Source organism: Mustelus asterias, chromosome 15 (assembly GCF_964213995.1).
Source record: "Mustelus asterias chromosome 15, sMusAst1.hap1.1, whole genome shotgun sequence".
NCBI lineage: Eukaryota > Metazoa > Chordata > Chondrichthyes > Carcharhiniformes > Triakidae > Mustelus > Mustelus asterias.
Genome location: NC_135815.1, coordinates 42,736,248 through 42,755,243, shown reverse-complemented (window position 1 = coordinate 42,755,243; position 18,996 = coordinate 42,736,248).

The following is an 18,996-nucleotide window of genomic DNA, read 5'->3' as shown; positions in this document are numbered from 1 at the left end:
GAAAGCTCCTGCACTATCCAAGACCACAAGAAACTATAAAGGGTCATGAACGAAGCCCAGGCCATCACTCAAACCAGCTTCCCACCCATTGACTCTGTCTACACTTCCTGCTGCCTCAGAAAAGCAGCCAGCATAATTAAGGACCCCATGCACCCCGGACATACTCTCTTCCACCTTCTTCTGTAGGGAAAAAGATACAAAAGCCTGAGGACATGTACCAACCGACTCAAGAACAGCTTCTTCCCTGCTGCTGTCAGACTTTTGAATGGAATTACCTCGCATTAAGTTAATCTTTTTCTATACCCCAGCTATGCCTATAACACTACATTCTGCACTCTCTCCTCTATGAATGGTATGCTTTGTCTGTATAGTGCGCAAGAAACAATACTTTTCACTGTATACTAATATATGTGACAATAAATCAAATCAAATCAATGAGACGCTGTCTTCTCCAATTCTCCCACTTCACACCAGCATCTTCTCCAGACAGAGCACCCTTCATCATCCAATACTTCCCTGGAGCGGAGAAGTTACGACATCTTCTCCAGAGCCTTCAACATGTCATCGATGAAGACGAACATCTCGCCAAGGCTATCCCCACACCTCCACTAATTGACTTCAAACAACTGCGCAATCTCAAACAGACCATTGTACGCAGCAAACTACCCAGCCTTCAGGAGAACAGTGACCATGACACCACACAACCCTGCCACAGCAACCTCTGCAAGATGTGCCGGATCATCAACACGGATGCCATCATCTCACATGAGAACACCATTCACCAGGCACACAGTACATACTCTTGTGACTTGGCCAACATTGTCTACCTGATACGCTGCAGGAAAAGATGTCCCAAGGCATGGTCCATTGACGAGACCATGCAGATGCTACGACAACGGAGGAATGGACACCACTAGACAATCACCAGGCAGGAGTGTTCCCTTCCTGTCGGGGAACACTTCAGCAGTCAAGGGCATTCAGCCTCTGATCTTTGGGTAAGCGTTCTCCAAGGCGGCTTTCACGACACATGACAACACAGAATCGCTGAGCAGAAACTGATAGCCAAGTTTCGCACATATGAGGACGGCCTCAACCGGGATCTTGGGTTCATGTCACACTATCCGTAACCCCCACAACTTGCCTGGGCTTGCAAAATCTCACTAACTGTCCTGGCTGGAGACAATTCACACCTCTTTAACCTGTGCTTAACCCTCTCTCCACTCACATTGTCTGCACCTGTAAAGACTAGATTACCTGTTAACACTCGCATTCCAACCATTATCTTGTAATTGAGTTTGTGTCTATCTATGCCCTGTTTGTGAACCGAACTCTTCACTCACCTGATGAAGGAGCAGCGCTCCGAAAGCTCATGCTACCAAATAAATCTGTTGGACTTTAACCTAGTGTTGTGAGACTACTTACATTGCACAAAGGAACACAGGTTTATTTCGATCTAGCTATGAAAGTGTACTACGAGCAAAACTTAGCAACTTTCCCTTGACCACCAATAACACAAGCATGAAAATAGAGCTGCAGCGAACCTGATATCTTTGTTAACCTGTTCCCTCACTATCTCCAGTAATTTAGTCTTACAGTCAGAAAAAAATTAAATGAAGGAGTCATCATGACAAGTTGTATGACAGCTTTCAGTCCCACATCATGATAGTAAAACTGTTGGTGGTGGGGATGATGACCAGAATCTAGTGATCTTTACAGGCATCTATGTCTGGAGAGAATAGAGTCAACGGTTCGAGTCTAGATGACCCTTCGTCAGAGCTCAACTCTGACAAAAGGTCATCTAGACTCGAACCGTTGGCTCTATTCTCTCTTTCTATGCGAGAGCACATTTCCACTCCATCTGACGAAGGAGCAGCGCTCCGAAAGCTTATGGTATTTGCTACCAAATAAACCTGTTGGACTTTAACCTGGTGTTGTGAGACTTCTTACTCTATTCTCTCCCCACAGATGTTGTCAGACCTGCTGAGATTTTCCAGCATTTTCTGTTTTCGTTTCAGATTACAGCATCCGCAGTATTTTGCTTTTATATTACATGTATGTCTGGATGTTGAGTGAGATCAGAATTGGACTCACCTGTCGTGCCATCGAAGGGTAAACTGCCTGCCAACGTTTATGTCCAGGTTCACAACTCAAGAACAGCCACTTGGGTGAAATGTTAGAGGGCAGCTAGTGCCAAAGTAACCATACACCATCAGGAAAGAAGTGAAAATTAGCATTAAAAAACTCTTTACTTAGGTCAGGAGAAATTATTATCCTTTTAAGCAAAAGCAATCCTCCACATTTCTGTTGCTTGATTATCACCAGACTGAGTGCAGCATTTTGAACTGCAGGACCACACCAGCACATAATGTTACATTAGGCCATTGTACTGTGCCATGATGAGAGAATGGGCAAATGGTATCATGATTAAACTCCTCCAACCAGAAGTACTTTTAAAATTTGTTAGTGTCTAATTTTTGTTATAGCGCAGTTGCGTGCAGTCCAAATTCTTTCTGTTTTTTTCGATTGAGATTTGAGCATTTTGTAAATGGAAGCTCTACTATTGAGAATTGCAGTTTTCCACAGCACTTTTTCCTGTTTGTGAAATCTATCCCGGATAGGATGGGAGTTATGTCTGGGAGCAAGGGAGAGTTCATGATGATAGTAGGTTCTCTCATGTTGATGCAAAATAGTTATAAAGATCTTAAGTGAGTTTTAGAGGGTGACTGGGGAATGAATCCCACTTTTCTTCACAATGATGACACTTCACCTTTGTGTTAGAGTGCGTATGTGCTCGCACTGAAGGTTGCAGTGTTTTGTGACATAAATGCTAATTTTCCCTTGTAATGTATGAGTGAATACTTAATTTATTCAGCACATGTGGCCTTTTATTTCTTTGTTCAGTTTTGCAGCAACTACATCAATACATTTATTTCTGCTTCAAGGGGTTTGTGCACTTGTTTAATTCTTTTAACGATATATAAAAACAAATGCACAAAATATGCCTTGTAATGTTATTTTTGTAAAAGGCCAAACGTTACCCTCAAAGATGCCTCATTTCTTGCAAATTCTAACGTTTGAAAGAGAGCTGCCTTTGTGCAGAAAGTCTCAGTCTTACACACATTCCCAAAATGAATATAAAGCTGGGCTTTTCTGGTCCACTGGAGAACATTGGCACTGAACCTCGGATTTCCAGGGCATCATAGCCTGGATGTACTCCAGGAAATGCACCGGAGGACCCCCAACTAGCCCCCCTCTCCCTCCCCCCCCCCCCCCCCCCCTCCCGCCCCACCCATCCCCCATGATCTCCCCACATCTGATTTAAATGGTTCTGTCTCTCTTGGCAGAATTGTTACCCAGGAAAGGTTTGAAGAATTTAAACAAGTTCTAACTCCTTAGTAACTATAGTACTGACCTCCCGACTCCCCAATGGACCTCCTGACCACCTCTCACTAATATCTCCACGGACCCCCCCCCGACCACCCTTCTGACCCCCATCAACCCCAACTAACAACCAACAACCCCACAACTGCTCCCCACCCTGACTTGACCACCCACCCGATCCATCCCACTGACCATCTGAATCCTCCTGACCCATCCTATCCCCTCCACCCGACTCATCCCAATCCCACCTTCCCCATTTTATCCCCTCCTCCCCAACCCGACCTAGTCGTCCCTCCCCCACTTGAAACATGAAAGTCAAGTGGAACAACTGAAATTGTTACGTACAGATCAGTTCTAGCAATATGTTCTATTTTTCTAGTCAAATAAACCTGTAGTTTATTTATAAATGCAGAATATTTATTCTTCATTCGCATATATAGACTATTTCAGATTGAAAAAATTAATAATTAATTTCTATTCAGCATGTGTAGGGAAGGGAATGGGTGACACCCAGCTCTAGTCTCCTGGTTGGATTTCATAAGAACATAAGAAATAGGCCATCTAGCCCCTCAAGCCTGCTCCGCCATTCAATAAGTTCATGGCTGATCTGATAGTGGGTTCAGTTCCACTTACCTGCCCGCTCCCCATAACCCTTAATTCCCTTAATGGTTAAAAATCTTATCTATCTGTGACTCAAACACATTTAACGAGGTAGCCTCTACTGCTTCATTGGGCAGAGAATTCCAAAGATTCACTACCCTCTGGGAGAAGAGGTTCCTCCTCAACTCTGTTCTAAATTGACTCCCCCGTATTTTGAGGCTATGCCCCCTAGTTCTTGTTTCCATTGTAAGTGGAAATAACCTCGCTGCTTCTACCCTGTCTAGCCCCTTCATTATCTTATATGTCTCTATAAGATCTCCCCTCAACCTTCTAAACTCCAATGAGTACAGGCCCAGTCTACTCAATCTCTCCTCATAAGCTAACCCTCTCATCTCCGGAATCAACCTGGTGAACCTTCTCTGTACCCCCTCCAAAGCTAAGATATCCTTATATAAGCTTATATAATATATACGCTTGTGTTACGGGTTGAAGTCTCGCAAGCGATGCAGGGTTGGGAGGGGAGCGGGCAAATCTAAGCAGCACTAAGCTGAGGGAACATCAGGTTGGATGGCGATACACCTTTGGATTATTATGAGAGCTGCTTCTAAAAATGCCAGCCCGTGGATAGCTCAACTAACCACTGTGAGTTAATTGACAATTCTTTTCAGACAGTTAATAGTGGTTGTGGGACTTATATGCACAATAATATAGATACTCAGTTGTTTTCCTCCCCAGTCATCCCACATCTAGGCAATGACCTAGTGGTATTATCATTAGACTTTTAATCCAGAAACTCAGTTAATGTTCTGGGGACCCAGGTTTGAATCCCGCCACGGCAGATGGTAGAATTTGAATTCAATAAAATATATCTGGAATTAAGAATCTACTGATGACCATGAAACCATTGCCAATTGTCAGAAAAACCCCATCTGGTTCACTAATGTGCTTTAGGGAAGGAAATCTGCCATTCTTTCCTGGTCTGGCCTACATGTGACTCCAGACCCACAGCAATGTAGTTGCTCTCAACTGCCCTCTGAAATAACCTAGCAAGCCACTCAGTTCAAGCGAAACTAGGGATGGGCAATAAATGCTGATGTGGAGCCAGTGACGCTCATGTCCCATGAATGAATTTTTAAAAATCATGCGCCAGGAATGGTACAGCAGGTTAAAAAAGCATCACTGGTTATCGAACCTGAGAGTTCCACACTTATTCTGAAGTGCAAGTTAATCTCAGAGACTGGATAAGCTCATGGTAATGGTCTTGTTGTGGGTGGGGAGACCTCACAAGAGGTGTGGGAGTGGGTTGAAGCAAGTGTGAATCTGAGAGAAGCAGTCTCAGCAATCAGCAATGGGACTGGAGGTGTTGAGACTGGAGCGAGGGCTGAGGGCGGGTCAGGTTGCAGAACTGCATGAGTTTGAGCAATTTATTGTTTTAGCAGTTGTGAGTGGAACCATTTTAAAGTATTTTTGTTGGGAGGGGGGTGGCGCCAGGCTGAAGGTTTACCTAGGGCAGTAGAAACACTTGTGCCAGCCCTATATGTACACCTTACTCCCTACATTCCCTCTGTGCTGTGATGAATACTCAGTCTCCTACTCTAATTCTTTCCCTGTACATTAACACTGAAACTCATTATCTCCCTCAGCCTTTTCAACTTCCTGCAATCGGTACCCTTTCGAAATCCAAGCTCAAGGTACTTTCTGATTAGCATTACTTTAGAACATAGAACATAGAACAGTACAGCACAGAACAGGCTTTATTTCAATATAATGAGTATCATGTAGGTAAATTTTCAGCTTTTTCCATTTGACCCAATAAATTGTATTGAATCAAAGTAACAGAATGATCTCAGGCTGGAATAGAACAAAAGAACAAAGAAAATTACAGCACAGGAACAGGCCCTTCAGCCCTCCAAGCCTGCACCGACCTGCTGCCCAACTTAACTAAAACCCCCTACCCTCCCGGGGAACATATCCCCTATTCCCATCCTATTCATGTATTTGTCAAGATGCCCCTTAAAAGTCACTCCCAAATCCACTTCCACTACCTCCCCTAGCAACGAGTTCCAGACACCCACCACCCTCTGTGTAAAAGATTTGCCTCGTACATCTCTTTTAAACCTTGCCCCTCGCACCTTAAACCTGTGCCCCCTAATAATTGATTCCTCCACCCTGGGAAAAAGCTTCTATCCACTTTGTCCACGCCTCTCATAATCTTGTAGACTTCTATCAGGTCGCCCCTCAACCTCCGTCGTTCCAGTGAGAACAAAGCAAGTTTCTCCAACCTCTCCTCATAGCTAATGCCCTCCATACCAGGCAACATCCTGGTAAATCTTTTCTGTACCCTCTCCAAAAGTCTTCACATCCTTCTGGTAGTGTGGCGACCAGAATTGAACATTATATTCCAAGTGCGGCCTAACTAAGGTTCTGTAACGCTGCAACATGACTTGCCAATTTTTAAACTCAATGCCCCGGCCGATGAAGGCAAGCATGCCGTATGCCTTCTTGACTACCTTCTCCACCTGCATTGCCACTTTCAGTGACCTGTGTACCTGTACACCCAGATCCCTTTGCCTATCAATACTCTTAAGGGTTCTGCCATTTACTGTATATTTCCTATCTGTATTAGACCTTCCAAAATGCATTACCTCACATTTGTCCGGATTAAACTCCATCTGCCATCTCTCCACTCAAGTCTCCAACCGATTTATATCCTGCTGTATCCTCTGATGGTCCTCATCGCTATCCGCAAATCCACCAACCTTTGTGTCATCCACAAACTTACTAATCAAACCAGTTACATTTTCTTCCAAATCATTTATATATATTGCAAACAGCAAAGGTCCCAGCACTGACCCCTGAGGAACACCACTTGTCACAGTCCTCCATTCAGAAATGCACCCTTCCACTGCTACCCTCGGTCTTCTTTGGCCGAGCCAGTTTTGTATCCATCTTGCCTGCTCACCTCTGATCCCATGCGACTTCACCTTCTGCACCAATCTGCCATGAAGGACCTTGTCAAAGGCCTTACTGAAGTCCATGTAAACAACATCCACTGCCCTACCCTCATCAATCATCTTTGTCATTTCCTCGAAAAACTCGATCAAGTTAGTGAGACACAACCTCCCCTTCACAAAACCATGTTGCCTCTCGCTAATACGTCACTTATTTCCAAGTGGGAATAAATTCTGTCTCGAAAAATCCTCTCCAATAATTTCAATAATATGGCCTTTGCAATGTTAATTAGATCATGCATTCAGCTTTTTAAGTAAATAATGAGTAAGATAATCTATATATCCTCTGAAAAATATAATGAACACAAACATTGTTGGGATGTGTTCGGCATAACTTGTGGGCCGAAGGGCCTGTTTGTGCTGTAGTTTTTCTATGTTTCTATTACTAATCAGTAGGACAATAATAGACCTTGTGGTGTAATTTGAACAATTTGGATGATATAATAAGCTACAGGAAGTGTGAGAAGTCAACTTAGTTTCTCTCACAGGGTGTTTTTTGTAATAAAACCAAAATACTGCGGATGAACAAAGAGATCTAAGTGATAATATCCATAGCTGCAAAGAAAAAAGTCAACCTACTTGGCTCATTGCCCAGTGAAATTGAATACATGTTTTAACTTGAAAACATGGTTTAAAAACAAAATGTACTTGTACAGATGGTTAAAGCAAGTTTGTATAATGTCAAATACATGATGGTTACCAGCCTATGCTCAATGATAGCACCATGAGCTCTGAGTTAGAAGGTTTTAGTTTCACATTCCAATGCAGAGACTTCAGCATTTGTGATCTAGACTGACACTTCAGTGCAGCACTGAGGGAGTGCTGTATTGTTGGAGGTGTTGCATTTCAAATGAGACATCAAATCTAGGTCACATCTGCACAATCCATGCAAGTGCAAGTGATTTATCCCGGTACCCTGGTTAATATTTAGTCCTCAACCAACAGAGTTAAAGCAGGTTATTGGTCATTTATATTGTTGCAATTCGTGAGGTTTTGCTTTGCATAAATTGGCTGCTGTATTTGCCTACGTTAAGAAAACTCCGACACTTCAAAAGCATTTCATCAGCAATAAAGTGCTTTGGAAAATCTCAAGGCACGTAAGGTGCCATATAAATGCAAGTTCTTTCTTTGCTTTTACAGCCTAAATCCTCAAAAACGTTCCGTGTCCAAAGTGTGGGGTTGCAAGGAGTGAATTTATGGGGCAGCTATGAAAGGAGTCCCTTATGTTTTCCACCCGTATTGAGCCACTTAGAGTCATAGAGGTTTACAGCATGGAAACAGGCCCTTCGGCCCAACTTGTCCATGCTGCCCTTTTTTTTTAAAACCCCTAAGCTAATCCCAATTGCCCGCATTTGGCCCATATCCCTCTATACCCATCGTACCCATGTAACTATCTAAATGCTTTTTAAAAGACAAGATTGTACCCGCCTCTACTACTACCTCTGGCAGCTTGTTGCAGACACTCACCACCCTCTGTGTGAAATAATTGCCCCTCTGGACACTTTTGTATCTCTCCCGTCTCACCTTAAACCTATGCCCTCTAGTTTTAGACTCCCCTACCTTTGGGAAAAGATAATGACTATCTATCTGATCTATGCCCCTCATTATTTTATAGACCTCTATAAGATCACCTCTCAGCCTCCTACACTCCAAAGAAAAAGTCCCAGTCTATCCAACCTCTCTTTATAACTCAATCCATCAAGTCTACTTAATCAGTTTCACACAGTTTAGAAGGCTTCCCATGTTAATCACTTTGTTATGTTTGAGTATTGGATTGCATGTTATACTGCGAGTAGTGTATATCCCTTTATTTTCCCCATCGCTTCCCTTCACCCTCCTCACACATGATAACAGTCCCATTTGAGAGAAATAAATTGCGTTTGCCAAGTCAATGAATCATTGTTGTAATTGTGGAATAGTTACTTATTCATGCCTGAACTGTATATTTGCAAATAAAACTTTATGGAATGTGGAGAATGACCTTTGTGTCCTATATATCTTTGGACAGCCTTTCCAGCCTATATTATAGTCAACTCTAAAATTACAACTGACAACACATCTTGTTTGATACAAGAGGTTAGACTTTGCTTCGATTCATGAGGACATTTATAGACTGGAAGAGTTTATAATTACCCATTTCAGGCTTTAGCTCTAATGTTCACTTTTCAAAGTCAAATATAAACTGATCCTGTTTACTTTCCAAAAACAGGAACTTCCTGAGAACATGAAGGAAGTTTCTATTGGCTGAACTAACACAAATTACAGAAGAAAATTCATTGTCTTCACCAGAAGGAAATTGCTGTTTTACAATGGAATCAAATTCCAGAATTTCACACAACTTAGATACAATACAACTTTTTAATGTGTGTTATATCCTGTTGTCTCAGAATGTGTTTAAAGAAATTACATTTCCATATGTCAGCCAACTTCATAGTTAAGGCAGGGGCGGCACAGTGGTTAGCGCTGCTGCCTCACAGCGCCAGGGACCCGGGTTCGGTTCCCATCTGTGCGGAGTCTGCACATTCTCCCCTGTGTCAGTGTGGGTTTCCTCCGGGTGTTCTGGTTTGCCCACAGTCCGAAAGACATGCTGGTTAGGTGCATTGGCCCCACTAAATTCTCCCTCAGCGTACCCAAACAGGCGCCAAACAGAGTGTGGCGACTCGGGGATTTTCACAGTAAATTCATTGCGGTGTTAATGTCAGCCTACTTGTTCCACAGGAGCAGGCTGAGGGTAAGGGAGCTTGCTTGTGCACTAATTTATTTAATTATTTTTCAGTTAAATTAGTGAAAAAAATCGGAGGTTTTTTTTCTAAACAGGAAATAGGCCCAGCAGCAGCCTGGGAAGGTTTTTGGAGGGTTTAAAAGTAGGCCGCACCTTTGAGCGGGCAGCGTCATTAGCGGGCAGTGGAGTGAGCAGGGGGCAGAGTGAGAGCTATAAGGGCTTTGGCTCACAGGGCTTCGGCGAAGGCGAGGAAAGTTGTTTGTTTGTTTTTCTTCTGTTACACCCCCTTTTTGTTTTATCCCAAAAACTAAAAAGGACATGGCTGGTATGAGTGGGAGGCCAGTATACTGCATTCGGTGTGGGATGTGGGAGTTCCTGGAGACAACTTGCCTCCCGGAAGTCCATATCTGTGCCAGATGTGTGGAACTGCATCTCCTGAAGGATCGTGTAAGGGAGCTGGAGCTGAGGCTCGATGAACTCAGTTTAGTTAGGGAAAATGAGAGAGTAATAGATAAAAGTTATAGTCAGGTAGTGACACCAGGGTCTCGGAAGGAAGACACGTGGGTCACGGTTAGGAGGGGTAATTGTCAGAAGGGTGATGTGCCAGAAAGTACCCCAGTGGCAGTCTCCCATAAAAGAAAGGGATGGGCAACAGATGGGAGAAGGGAAGGGAGTGAGCAGTCTGTAGAGGGATCCCCTGTGGTTGTCCCCCTCCAAAATAGGTATCTTGTTTTGGATTCTGTGGAGGGGGATGACCCTCCAGGGGTAAGCCAAGAGGACCAGATCGCCTCCACGGAGACAGGCTCAGGGGTCCGGAAGGGAAAGAAGGGGTTTAGGAGAGCGATAGTTGTGGGGGAAGCAATGGTTAGAGGCACGGACAGGCGCTTCTGTGGGACTGAACGAGAATCCAGGATGGTAGTCTGCCTCCCTGGTGCCGGGGTACTGGATGTCTCCGAGAGGGTAGGAAGCATATTTAAAAAGGAAGGTACTCAAACTGATGTGATTGTACACATTGGTGAAAATTTTGTAGGTAGGAAGAGCAGGGGGGTCATACGAGAGAAATTCAGGGAGTTGGGTGCTAGGCTAAAAAGTAAGACCTCCAGGGTAGCAATCTCTGGACTGCTCCCGGTGCCTAGTGCAAGTGAGGCTCGGAACAGGGAGATTCTACAGTTGAACGCGTGGCTAAAGGACTGGTGCAAGAGGGAGGGTTTTAAATTCATAGATAACTGGGAAATCTTCAAGTCAGGATGGCAACTGTACAGAAAGGATGGGTTACACCTTAACTGGAAGGGAGCAAATATCCTGGCTGGGAGTTTTGCTAGAGTGTTTTGGCAGGATTTAAACTAGTGTGGCAGGGGGGTGGGGAACAAAACAGGAGGTCAGTAAATACTGAGGCTGGGGTCGAGCTGGGGGCCAGGGCAAGGCTAGCTAAGAAGAGGTGCACTCTGGAGGAGGAGGACCTGACTGGGCCTGGAGGTCTGGAGTGCATCTGCTTCAATGCGAGGAGTGTAACGGGTAAAACAGACGAACTTAGGGCCTTAATGCTTATGCGGAATTTGGATGTGGTTGCGGTGACGGAAACTTGGTTAAAAGAAGGACAGGACTGGCAGCTGAATATTCCGGGGTATAAGTGTTTTAGGCGAGACAGAGGAGGGGCTAAAAAAGGTGGGGGAGTAGCGATATTAGTTAAGGAGCATATTACCGCGGTGCAGAGGGTAGACAACTTAGAGGGGTCATGTACTGAGTCACTGTGGGTGGAACTCAGAAACAGGAAGGGTGCAGTCACTATGCTGGGGGTGTACTACAGACCACCCAACAGCTCACGGGAAGTGGAGGAAAGGATATGTCAGGAGATTCTGGATAGGTGCAGAAAACATAGGGTTGTTGTAGTGGGGGACTTTAATTTCCCTGGCACTGACTGGAAAGTGCTTAGAGCTAGGGGTCCGGACGGGGAGGAATTTGTAAAATGCGTACAGGAAGGTTCTTTGGAACAGTATGTAGATAGCCCGACTAGAGAGGGGGCTATACTGGACCTAGTTCTGGGAAATGAGCCCGGTCAGGTCGTCAAAGTTTCGGTAGGGGAACATGTGGCAAATAGTGACCACAACTCTGTTAACTTTAGGATAGCAATGGACAAGGATGAGTGCTGTCCTACGGGCAGGGTGCTAAATTGGGGGAAGGCTGACTATAGCCGGATTAGTGGCTGTTGATTGGGAGAGGATGTTCGAGTGTAAGTCCGCGTCTGGCATGTGGGAGTCTTTTAAGGAACTATTGATAAGGCTGCAGGATAGGCATGTGCCTGTAAAAAGGAAAGATAGGAAAGGTAGGATTCGAGAGCCGTGGATAACCAGGGAAATTGAGGATCTGATTAAAATGAAAAGGGAGGCGTACGTTAAGTCCAGGCAACTGAAAACAGATGGAGCTCTGGAGGAATACAGAGAGAGTAGGAAAGATCTCAAACGGGGAGTTAGAAGGGCAAAAAGAGGTCACGAGATGTTCTTGGCAGGCAGGATTAAGGAGAATCCTAAGGCATTCTATTCATACGTTAGGAACAAAAGAGTTGTCAGGGAGAAAATCGGACCTCTCAGGGACAAAGGAGGGGAATTATGCTTAGAACCCAAGGGAATAGGGGAGATCCTAAATGAATACTTTGCATCGGTATTCACGAAGGAGAGGGGCGTGTTAACCGGGAGTGTCTCGGAGGGAGGTGTTGACCCGTTAGAGAAAATCTCCATTACAAGAGAGGAAGTGTTAGGTTTTTTAGGGAACATTAAAACTGACAAAGCCCCAGGGCCTGATGGCATCTATCCTCGACTGCTCAGGGAGACGAGAGGTGAAATTGCTGGGCCTCTGACGGAAATCTTTGTCGCTTCTTTGGACACGGGTGAGGTCCCTGCGGATTGGAGGATAGCGACGATGTGGTCCCGTTGTTTAAGAAGGGTAGCAGGGATAACCCAGGAAATTATAGGCCGGTGAGCTTGACGTCCGTGGTAGGGAAGTTGTTGGAGAGGATTCTTAGAGACAGGATGTATGTGCATTTAGAACGAAACAATCTCATTAGTGACAGACAGCATGGTTTTGTAAGAGGGAGGTCGTGCCTTACAAATTTGGTGGAGTTTTTTGAGGAAGTGACAAAAACGGTCGATGAAGGAAGGGCCGTGGATGTCGTCTATATGGATTTCAGTAAGGCATTTGACAAAGTCCCACATGGCAGGTTGGTTAAGAAGGTTAAGGCTCATGGGATACAAGGAGAAGTGGCTAGATGGGTGGAGAACTGGCTTGGCCATAGGAGACAGAGGGTAGTGGTCGAAGGGTCTTTTTCCGGCTGGAGGTCTGTGACCAGTGGTGTTCCGCAGGGCTCTGTACTGGGACCTCTGCTATTTGTGATATATATAAATGATTTGGAAGAAGGTGTAACTGGTGTTATCAGCAAGTTTGCGGATGACACGAAGATGGCTGGAATTGCGGATAGCGAAGAGCATTGTCGGGCAATACAGCAGGATATAGATAGGCTGGAAAATTGGGCGGAGAGGTGGCAGATGGAGTTTAATCCGGATAAATGCGAAGTGATGCATTTTGGAAGAACTAATGTAGGGAGGAGTTATACAATAAATGGCAGAGTCATCAGGAGTATAGAAACACAGAGGGACCTCGGTGTGCAAGTCCACAAATCCTTGAAGGTGGCAACACAGGTGGAGAAGGTGGTGAAGAAGGCATATGGTATGCTTGCCTTTATAGGACGGGGTATAGAGTATAAAAGCTGGAGTCTGATGATGCAGCTGTATAGAACGCTGGTTAGGCCACATTTGGAGTACTGTGTCCAGTTCTGGTCGCCGCACTACCAGAAGGACGTGGAGGCATTGGAGAGAGTGCAGAGAAGGTTTACCAGGATGTTGCCTGGTATGGAGGGTCTTAGCTATGAGGAGAGATTGGGTAGACTGGGGTTGTTCTCCTTGGAAAGACGGAGAATGAGGGGAGATCTAATAGAGGTATACAAGATTATGAAGGGTATAGATAGGGTGAACAGTGGGAAGCTTTTTCCCAGGTCGGAGGTGACGATCACGAGGGGTCACGGGCTCAAGCTGAGAGGGGCGAAGTATAACTCAGACATCAGAGGGACGTTTTTTACACAGAGGGTGGTGGGGGCCTGGAATGCGCTGCCAAGTAGGGTGGTGGAGGCAGGCACGCTGACATCGTTTAAGACTTACCTGGATAGTCACATGAGCAGCCTGGGAATGGAGGGATACAAACGATTGGTCTAGTTGGACCAAGGAGCGGCACAGGCTTGGAGGGCCGAAGGGCCTGTTTCCTGTGCTGTACTGTTCTTTGTTCTTTGTTCTTTGACACTCATAAACAAACTTTAAAGTTTATCAGATTAACTGAATTACTGTTGTAGCTTTCCGGAAGTCTCTTTTATGTTAGTGTTGTGTTTCGTATTACACATTTGGAGAATATATGGTGTCTGTCCCCTCCACCTCTAATAGCCCTGGACATTCCCACACTTGCTTAAAATGATTATGAGACTCCAGGTCCCAGAAAGGACTATCCCACTTTTCCAAATCCTATCCCTGAAATAGGGAGTCATAAAATATTCTAGTGTTCCCCATGAACTTTTGCAATGTCCAACCTCTTGTATTGCATCAATTGCTGATCCCAAATCTGGGGAGGAATCAGGAGTCGGGAGTCTTGCCTGCCGGCTGGAGAGCCAGGAAGAGACCCCACATGATCTCAGACCAATCAAGCAGTGCCAATGCCTGGCAGCAGGTCTTCCCCAATAATCAAAACCATGGGGGTAGAAAGTCAGCCTCACTTACCAAGAAGTGCCAGCAAATCAGAGGCCAGGCAGCTCTTGTGTTTGGCAGCATCACTGGACAGGCCATGGCTGCTGCCAGAAGGACAGGCACCAGAATCCCAGGATTGTGGAATGAACCAAGCCACGGGTAAGTAATGTGAGTAGGGAGGGTTTTGTGGGATGGGGTTGCAGGAAGAGGGATGCAGGGTGTGGCAGCAAAGACAGGAGGCACTTAATGGGCCCTCCCATTTCTCAATATCCCAGTACTGAGTGCCTTGGATCGACACCCATCACCCCCCCCCCTCCCCCCGGCCCCTCCCCACCTATAGACCCAAGATGACAAGCTGGCCATACAGTTTTACCTGCCATACACATCACATTGTGACAAGCTTAATGCCAGCGATAGCAGGATGAGGCCCTTAAGTTGTTATTAATTGGCCAGTTAAGTGTTTCAGTTGGTGGTGGGGAAGGAACGTCAACCATTGGCCTTCCTGCCCAGAACTTCATTCTGGGTGAGGTGAGACGGCAGCAGCGTTCTGCTATGTTACTAACATGCCTAAGGCAATGATGAAGGGTTATCTAGCCTCGGAACATTGGCTCTATTCTCTCCCCACAGAGTTTGTCAGACCTGCTGAGATTTTCCAGCATTTTCTGTTTTTGTTTCAGATTCCAGCATCCGCAGTATTTTGCTTTTATCCTAGTGTTTAACTCACTGCCACTTCTCTTCTAGGAATGCCTTCACTGAATAAGTACTGCTCTTCTCTCCGACAGAATTTCCGTTTATCTCTTTCACCCTGTGCACCGTCACTGCTTTCCTTTTCCGTCCCAGTATAAGAACATGAGAACATAAGAAATAGGAGCAGGAGTAGGCCATCTAGCCCCTCGAGCCTGCCCCGCCATTCAATAAGATCATGGCTGATCTGAAGTGAATCAGTTCCACTTACCCGCCTGATACCCATAACCCTTAATTCCCCTACCGATCAGAAATCCATCTATCCGTGACTTAAACATATTCAACGAGGTAGCCTCCACCACTTCAGTGGGCAGAGAATTCCAGAGATTCACCACCCTCTGAGAGAAGTTCCTCCTCAACTCTGTCCTGAACTGACTCCCCTTTATTTTGAGGCTGTGCCCTCTAGTTCTGGTTTCCTTTCTAAGTGGAAAGAATCTCTCCACTTCTACCCTATCCAGCCCCTTCATTATCTTATATGCCTCTATAAGATCACCCCTCAGCCTTCTAAACTCCAACGAGTACAAACCTAATCTGCTCAATCTCTCCTCATAATCTTGTGGTGAACCATAGATGGTTACCACTATGGGTACTGAACCATAGCTGGTTATCACTATGGGTACTTGTACATATGTTACTCTTGTTACTGTTGGGGTTAGGGTTGGGGTGTTCCACCTGTTAGCATTGTTCTGTGGTACACTCCGGTTGGCTCCGCCTTCCTATAGGAGTATAAAGGTCACTGAACTTCCTAGTGACCCTTTAGTCTGGGATTGTATTGTTAAGCAGTATGCTCTATTCTTGTTGCGAATAAAAGCCTTTATTCCCGGGTACAATCTAGCCTCCCGAGTGGATTAATCGCGCATCAAATCTACACCCCTCATCTCCGGTATCAACCTGGTGAACCTTCTCTGCACTCCCTCCAAGGCCAATATATCCTTTCGCAAGTAAGGGGACCAAAACTGCACACAGTATTCCAGCTGCGGCCTCACCAATGCCTTGTACAGATGCAGCAAGACTTCTCTGCTTTTATATTCTATCCCCCTCGCGATAAATGCCAACATCCCATTTGCCTTCTTGATCACCTGTTGTACTTGCAGACTGAGTTTTTGCGACTCATGCACAAGGACCCCCAGGTCCCTTTGCACAGTAGCATGTTGTAATTTTTTTCCATTTAAATAATAATCCAGTATTCGACAAGGTGTTTACAAAAACTTGCTTTCACAGCCATATTTCCTTCCTCAGCGACTGTCTCCGTCTCCGATTCACCCCACGTGGATTCCCTCATCTTCGAAATGCACCCAGGATTACAGGTATCTCCAGGACATACAACACTCCTCAGACTACTGTTCTTGCCGCATCCTGAGAGTCACGCTCAGTGCCATGCGCCGTTATATGCATACCCTCGATATCTCTCTTCAGCAGCACCGACCCACTCTTTCTCAAAGCTGTCCTGGTCCCCAAGTTTCACATAATTCTTCGTCTCATCTGATGCATTAACAAGGAACTTTTTCTCTCCCTTTTAGGTGTTAAAGGATGCAAGCTCCAACAGCTCATTGATACCAACACCTATTCAGGACCCCCCACCTCCTCTCGTCCCTCAGATCCCATCCCTCCGAACCCCAGCCCTTGATGCTCATTCACCACACATTCTGACTTTCCCCTCTCTGAGGCTGAGCGTGCTGTACCCAGCAAAGGATTCGGCTTCGTACCCTTACGTCCTCACCTCAATGAATTTCAGGTTCGACATGATGCTGAACTCTTCTTCTGCCGCCTTCGTCTCCGTGCTCACTTCTTTGGGCGGGAGTCCTCCCCCCGTTCAGCAGATCCTTTCACCCACATCCAGCATTCCCCCTCCACCTGGACCCCTCCCTCTGGCCTCTTACCCGCTCTTGATCTTTACATCGAGAACTGTTGGCATGACGTCGGCCGTCTCAATTTCTCTGCTCCTCTCAACCACTCTAACTTGTCTCCTTCCGAACTTGCTGCACTTCGCTCTCTTAGGACCAACCCTGACCTTATCATCAAACCCGCTGACAAGGGCGGTGCTGTTATCTGGCGTATGGATCTCTACCTCAGAGAGGCTGAGCACCAACTCTCAGACGCTTCCTCCTACCTCCCCATGGACCACGACCCAACCACCAAACATCAAGTTTCCAGGACTGTCAATGATCTCATCTCCTCCACAGCCTCCAACCTCATAGTCTCCCAAAACTGGACAGCCTGCTTCTACCTCCTTCCCAAAATCCACAAACAGGACTGCCTCGGTAGGCCCATCGTGTCAGCCTATTCTTGTCCCACCGAACTCATTTCCTCCTATCTTAACTCCATTCTCCCTCCTCTTGTCCAGTCCCTTCCCACCTACATCTGCGATTCCTCCGATGCTCTACGCCATATCAACGACTTCCAGTTCCCCGGTCCAAACTGTCCCTTTGTCACTATGGATGTCAAATGCCTCTATACCTCCATTTCCCACCAGGATAGCCTCAAAGCTTTCGCTTCTTCCTCAGAGGTCTGAACAATCTCCATCCACCACCACTCTCCTCCGTCTGGCTGAACTGTTTCTCTCACTCAACAATTTCTCCTTTAACTCGTCAGCTCTGACTCGAAACGTGGGCTCTTTTCTCTCTCCACAGATGCTGTCAGACCTGCTGAGATTTTCCAGCATTTTGTGCCTAAGTCAATGCTCTTCCAGCCTCCAAACTCGCCACCAGCGAGAGTACAAGATTGCGGCTGTGGTGCACGTCTGCTTTTCCTTCCTTCTAGCTTCAAGATAGATCTCATTCTCCCGACTTGGACAACAACCTTTATTCTTTTGTCTTTTCTTTCCTTGATCTTAGTTCATTGAAGATTGGCGGCTCCCTGGCATGTACAGATCAGTTTTTGTAGCCGTCTTGCCCTCTGTCCATTCACCCCTGATCTTACTCATTTTAACTTTCCCTTATTCTCTCTGTCTTAACTCTCGTATTTATTTTTGCAGCATTTTCTTCTTCATTTCCTGCAACTTTTGCAGGGGGCAGCAGTCAATAGGAAAAGCAAATAAAACGATTTGGAGCAACTCATGGTAGTTTCTGAAGAACATAACTAGGAATTTTATTGATCTGGGTTTAGGGCAATATGATGTGGAGATGCCGGCGTTGGACTGGGGTAAACACAGTAAGAAGTCTAACAACACCAGGTTAAAGTCCAACAGGTTTATTTGGTAGCAAATGCCACTAGCTTTCGGAGCGCTGCCCTTCGTCAGGTGGAGTGAGAGATGTGCTCACGAATAGGGCATACAGAGACACAAACTCAATTTACAGAATAATGATTGGAATGCTAATCAAGCTAATCAATGCTAATACAGCTAATCAAGTCTTAAAGGTAAAATTTTAAAGTCTCACTAACTGTCCTGTCTGGAGACAATACACATCTCTTTAACCTGTGCTTAATGCTCTCTCCACTCACGTTGTCTGTACCTTTAAGACTTGATTAGCTGTATTAGCATTGATTAGCTTGATTAGCATTCCAATCATTATTCTGTAAATTGAGCTTGTGTCTCTGTATGCCCTGTTTGTGAGCACATCTCTCACTCCACCTGACAAAGGGGCAGCGCTCCGAAAGCTAGTGGCATTTGCTACCAAATAAACCTGTTGGACTTTAACCTGGTGTTGTTAGACTTCTTACTGTGTTTAGGGCAATAAGCATACAAAAAGAAAACTTCCAACAGTTGAACCCCTGCACATACTTGACGTGGGGTTTGGTGGATAAAACAGTTTTTCAA